This window comes from Nilaparvata lugens, unplaced genomic scaffold (assembly GCF_014356525.2).
Source record: "Nilaparvata lugens isolate BPH unplaced genomic scaffold, ASM1435652v1 scaffold3353, whole genome shotgun sequence".
Lineage (NCBI taxonomy): Eukaryota > Metazoa > Arthropoda > Insecta > Hemiptera > Delphacidae > Nilaparvata > Nilaparvata lugens.
This window is the reverse complement of record NW_024090408.1, coordinates 31,316-37,274: the sequence shown is the minus strand read 5'-3', so window position 1 is coordinate 37,274 and position 5,959 is coordinate 31,316. Positions and strand designations below refer to the sequence as shown.

The 5,959-nt window shown below is 33.6% G+C and overlaps 1 long non-coding RNA gene across 2 annotated transcripts; it reads left to right on the top strand.

Annotated features, from left to right (window-relative positions):
• The first annotated feature begins 1,574 nt into the window (after window positions 1-1,574).
• On the top strand, window positions 1,575-4,544 carry LOC120355602. Of its 2 annotated transcripts, XR_005573676.1 has the most exons (4): window positions 1,575-1,743; window positions 2,299-2,486; window positions 2,692-2,853; window positions 4,299-4,519. It is a non-coding gene; the product is annotated as an uncharacterized LOC120355602 (long non-coding RNA). The 2 variants fall into 2 exon arrangements; XR_005573674.1 differs by lacking the exon at window positions 2,299-2,486 and having other exon boundaries at window positions 4,299-4,544.
• Window positions 4,545-5,959: the final 1,415 nt, after the last annotated feature.

Below are 5,959 nucleotides of genomic sequence, written 5' to 3'. Positions count from 1 at the left end.
ATATCAGCTCTATTAACTGGAATGAGTCTCCTCCCTGAAAAACTAACAGGGGATCCCATCATCCCTGAGAAATTTACTTTGTAACCTCTTTCTCATATAACAAATTAAAGCTTATATGATCTCCTACAATATTCATTCTACAACTTTTTTTATCTCCTCTAGTTTCGAGATCCGCTCTTGAAGGTGTGACATTAAAAAAAAAAACATTTGCCACCAATTTTTTCTATTTTGCTTTTATAACTTTTAAAAATCGATGGGAAAAATCCATGTTGATTATGAGCTTATAGAGCATTAAATTCTCCTCAATTTGATGTATAAATTCACACTTTACAAATTTCTCAACACCTTTTGCAGCAGCTTTAGTGTTGAGTGTGAAATATCCATTCTTGCAACAATAGACCAATGGACAAAGGAATTTGGAGGGAATGTTTTAAACAACATTTTTGACTTATCAGCTATGTTGAAACTAGTTAGGAGGAGAACATATCAAAAGTCCCCATTTTATGATGCATTTTTGGAGAGCTATGACCCATGAAAGAGCAAAACATTGGATAAAAACCTGCTATTTTAAGAATTACACACCTTCAAGAGCGAATATCTGGGGAACTGTTGGGAATATCACAAAATTTCACTAAACAAAAAGTGTAGAGAATGTATCAAGCTTCATTGAATAGTTAGTTATGTCGGTTGAATGCATGTTTTCAAGATATGAGCGTGGAAGCAAAACGCTGAAAAATGCAACTTTTAAACCTTTTTTAGGTGGTTTGGTTTGAATCATCATGACTGGCTTTCTGATGAACCTATGCGACGCCATTAAGGAATGGCTTACTACTGTATGGTCGACTGGATCTGTACTTCCTGTATTTACTGATCCGGAGACGTGAAAATATGGTTCATCTGTAGACCACTGAATAGTATCGTGTTGCACAGAGGTTAAGAGTGCGTTGCAAGCATCTGTATGCTTTAACCAGTGTCTGAAACAACCATAATCTTTTAGGGGTGTAAATGGAGATCGAAGTGTAAAATTCGCCTTGCTTTTCTGGACGATATTCCAAGTGGAGCTGGATGTTTCCGCACAGAGCGCGATAGGGATTGTTCAATGGACGCCCTCACTGCCGCGATATTTTCAGGTACCCCACCTTTTTTAGGTTGCCCAGCTTGTTTTCTAGGAAGTGCAGATCCTTTCGACCAGATCAGGAACTGTCATGAAGATTCAAACCAAACCGCCTACAAAAAGCATCTGCGTCGCTACCACATTGTGATTGTTTTTAAAGAACGTTCCAACAATAAAGCCTCGATGCTCACCTTAACACTGCATGATGAACATGAATACTTAAAATGACATAGTTTCCGCCATATAACACCACCACTCTTATTCCACATTCACCTGCGCACTCTTCACTGATTTGAAAGTAGGGAGTCCATTCTGACCAAACTTTTAGGCTTATCAAAACAGGGAATATGTCGGCCATGATAGCTAAGAAGTAAGGCTGCACTCTTTAGTCAGCTAGTGCTCTATACGATACGTGCAAAATGGATGCAACCTTAGAAATAAAAATCAATATAAATTCATGTGGATTGAGAGTAGATTAATCTCTAGTATGATGCATTCAATCTTTTTAATTATTACTTCTTCTACTTAACTCGTTCTTCTACTAATACGTTTTTCTTTTTAGAAATAAAAATGCCATTTATGTCTGCCTGTCACCACATAGAAAGCTTTCCGAAAGACACAATTCCTTGGTAAGTAGTTCCTCACTTTACTTGATTATTGGTTTATATAGTGTCTCAAAAAGGATGTTAAGTTTTTAGAATTACTGTGAAGGTAGTGATTTCAATGTTTTAATGTTTCTACACATCCAAGTCTCTATTGTTCAATTAGATTGTCCTATTGTCCAAATTAGTCACGTTTATTGTCCAATTGAGGATACATCATAATTAAGAGATATATTAGGGTGAAGAGTTCTGACTGAGGCCTATAGCTGAATTATGCCACCTGATTGAACGTCTGGCACTTTGAAGCACTGATATGTTAAAAGTCTGAAGTCACTATGTTAAACGTACATACTGCATCAGAATAAGTGCTTGACTTTCAATTCAGTGGTTTTATTCAGCTTAAGACCTTGGTTACAGCTTTTTTCAATAAAACCTCTCAAATTACCTAGTTAAATAAGATGTTCTCTTGAATTGAATAATTTGACATACTCGAAAATGTAAAAATATCAATGTTGTTACAATTGAACTGTTTAAATTAATTTGCATTTTATATTATTTGTAAAAATATATTGGAATTTACAGTTTCAAGAAGTTTTATCGATCATCTGCATTTCTTCACGTGAATAACAAACGAAGGCACGCTACACTACTGCAAATAAGTATTTACAGATATCAAAGAAAGCGGTGAAAAGAATGAAGTTTTTGATCCTTGAGGTGTCCTTATGCGCGTCTCTCCTCTAGGAAATGCTGGAATGAAGTGCATCTAACGGGTGATTATCATAGAACATAGTCTCATGAACTTATATCATTGTGCGAAATATCAATGTGATGACAATTTAGTCGGTGTGCTACATACTATTAACTCGCCTCCTACAGGAAAAAATGCATAATTTACTTTTCCAAATAAAGCATAATTACAGGTACTAAATTACACTATAATCTGATTTCTGATTTTGTCCATTATTTTGATTCCAGGTGAACCTATGGTACTGCATCATAAAAGCGGAAGAAGGAGGTGAAATCAACTTGCCGACTGTTTAGCTGTGGTAAAAGCTATCAAATCCATGAATCCAGGAACCTATTCAATTCTCAAGAACATCTCTGTCATAATGTGGTCGGACCCGTTCACCAAGGAAGGTCGCAGTAATCGAAGCATTCATTTTACTCCTATTATCAAGTAATTGAAAAGCTTTGAGGATCGAAATAATTTCTTGAAATATGTTAACTATTTCATGATTCAATGTGATTTCTTGACTATTGACATTTTAAATTATGGGACATCATGCAATTTTAGGCATTTGCCTGATGCAAATGGTTGAGCATTGCCCATATATTGTGATGAAGAAAAATTTGTTTCAAATCACTTCAATGAATATCAAGATTGTCTCAAGTTACATATTATACATAATTTAAGATTTTTTATTCTTTCCTGTTTCATTATTATGTTCTGCTGAAATTAACACGTGAGGTTTATTGGCTAAAATTACTTCCACTCTTTTACATTAATTTCTTCCAATTTATCGAATTTCAAAGTTTTTTAGCTTCCTCAATAACCTGTCAACTCAAATTTTACTTGAATTTTTATTGCAATCTCTAGGCTTTTAAATTTCTAACAATGTATACAAATAGGTTTGGATGATAAATCATTCTATTCAAAAATTACATAATTATCACTATACTGAGATTTGCTTTGCTTTTTCAAACTGGTTGTACTGACATTAGGACAGAAAATTTGTGCATCGCACATTAGCGAAAACTTTTGCATTATAGATAATAGAATAGAATAAATAGAAAGAATGCTTATTATTCAAGATTACACAATACATATATATATATTATATATATATATATATATATATATATATATTATATATATATATGAAAACTCATACAATTTACAGCTTGATTGAACAATTGCTAGCCGGAAAAATTCAATAATATTTTTTTTTCAGTCAAACACAAATCTTAAAAATGCGTAGAACAAATTATTATCTAAAAATCAAATTTTATTAATTCCGAACAAAAGCTCATATATATTAATCAAATAAAATAACCAACACAATGTTCTCCCATGAAAATCATACCTAATGCGATAGTAACAACTCAGAGAATACAAATAAAAGGAACTTAAACAAATTACAAACATCTTATCTCAAATAAATTAATCATTTCCATCAAATAAGGTATTTTGTCCTGCCTTACCAGTTTGAACCATGAGCCTAAAAATAACCTAGTAACTTACATTGTAATATGCCTGTAATCCCATACCTGAGCTCCGTGACACAGTACAGCCCTTCGCAAGCTTTAAACCATTTACATTTAGCTGGAAAGTCTACTTAGCATTATTAAAAATGCCTCTCCATGCCAAGTTCAACCCCAGATTCGCCTTCTCAGATTTATCCTTCACTTGAGCTTCAAAATTCTGTTTTGATGTCAGCACTACTAATACCCAATGAAAATAATATTGTTACTTATACTATTTCATAAAAATAGCTCATTCAGCAATAAATACAAACTTATTTTATTAAATGATTTCTTAATGTTTTGCACGACAAATTCTGACATTTTACAACATTTTACAGGCACATAGAAGACTGGCTTATGATGGCGAAAGACTTTTGAAGGCGGTTACCTTGATTGGGATCATATCTATTAAACCTTCGAATCCTGCACTCAAAAGTAAATGTGATACCATTCAAATGGAATAAGATTGATTTGAATTGGAATTTGTTATTCCTGTATCATAGTGCATTTTTCTACTAGTTACCCTACGTATTGTACATTATTGTAATAAAGCACTAGCTGTTCATAGTAGAAGTCTTTGAAATAAAAGGTTTCTTTTTCAAGTTAGTGTCACATTTATATTTTTTTATCCATTGTATACGGTATATCCATTTAGTTTTAGAACATTGTATTAACACTACTATTGTTTCAAAAATAGTCTGAATGTATTTAGAAGATGATTCTATCGTATGATTCTTCAACGAATCCATCATAACTTACAAAAACTACAGCATTTGTTCTATTTACTTGTCAATAATCGTAGTTGCAGAAGCATTTATATTTCCAAAACCAAATTTGGTATTTAATTATGAAGTATGAGTAAAGACATATTCGCCTACAAGACATAATTATTATTCGTTGAGCATTGTTCTGATGCTTCACTCCAACTGTACTTCTTCCACTACGAACTACTATACTCGCGTACTTACTAATAATAGTAAAGAGAAATAGAATAACATTATTATCAGGCCTACATCTTTCTATTGTACTACCATAGAGGATAGAACAGAAAATATTGTTATTTCCTACTACGGTACGGTACTCATCAAGCTAAATTTCAACCAATAAAATACAGTACAACCCACAATCATGTACAAACATAGAAAAATGCGACTTCAATTAGAACGTATATTTTATTCTATATTCGATATATGGCCGATTTTCATTGGGCCGTGACAAATATGTTGGTCTTGATCGAAATTAGCCTTGTTAATTAAAGCTACTGGATGCTACTTTAGTTTACAACTAATGGATTTAGCCAAGTTCTAGACTTTGACTGGCTTTAAACTCTGGAGTCAGATTCAAAATCAGATGTAGTCAATTGGTTTTCCGAGTCAGAGCGTTAACGTAGTCGAGGACTCAAATAGACCCTGGAGTTTCGACATCACGTTAGACCCTGGAGTTTATAATTTCGCTTTCTGAGTGAAGGGCTTATAAGTCCAGGACTTGAATTAGATTCTCGCCTCTTTCCAAGTCAAGGATTTATCAAAAATCGTCCAGGACTTAAAACAGCGGATTTTAAACCCTCGACTGGGGTAGGGTATAAATTCAAGTTCTAGACTTAGGGCCGGTTTCCGAGCTCGGGATCTATAAGTTCTGGACTTACAGAGTCTAGGACTAAAATAAGCTCTCGGGTCTAAATTGACTTTCTGAGTCACGATTTTATCTTCTAAACTCCGGAGTCTATCAAGTTCTCGACTTATTTGAGTCCAGGACTTTAACGCAGTAAACATGAGGGAAATTCACAATATTTTGCTGTTGTATTGTTGGCATTATAGCAAAACAGAAACAGCTGATTGCAGCGGGACAATTCAAATGAGCATGCTCTCCAAACTATTTTGTGAAAATACGTTTCGATTTCTTTGTAGGCCTATTCAAAGCAAAACCTTTGAAAGGTGAATGAATAAACATTTCATTTTACGTTATGCTATTATTGATCATTGATCCTAACCAGTGATTA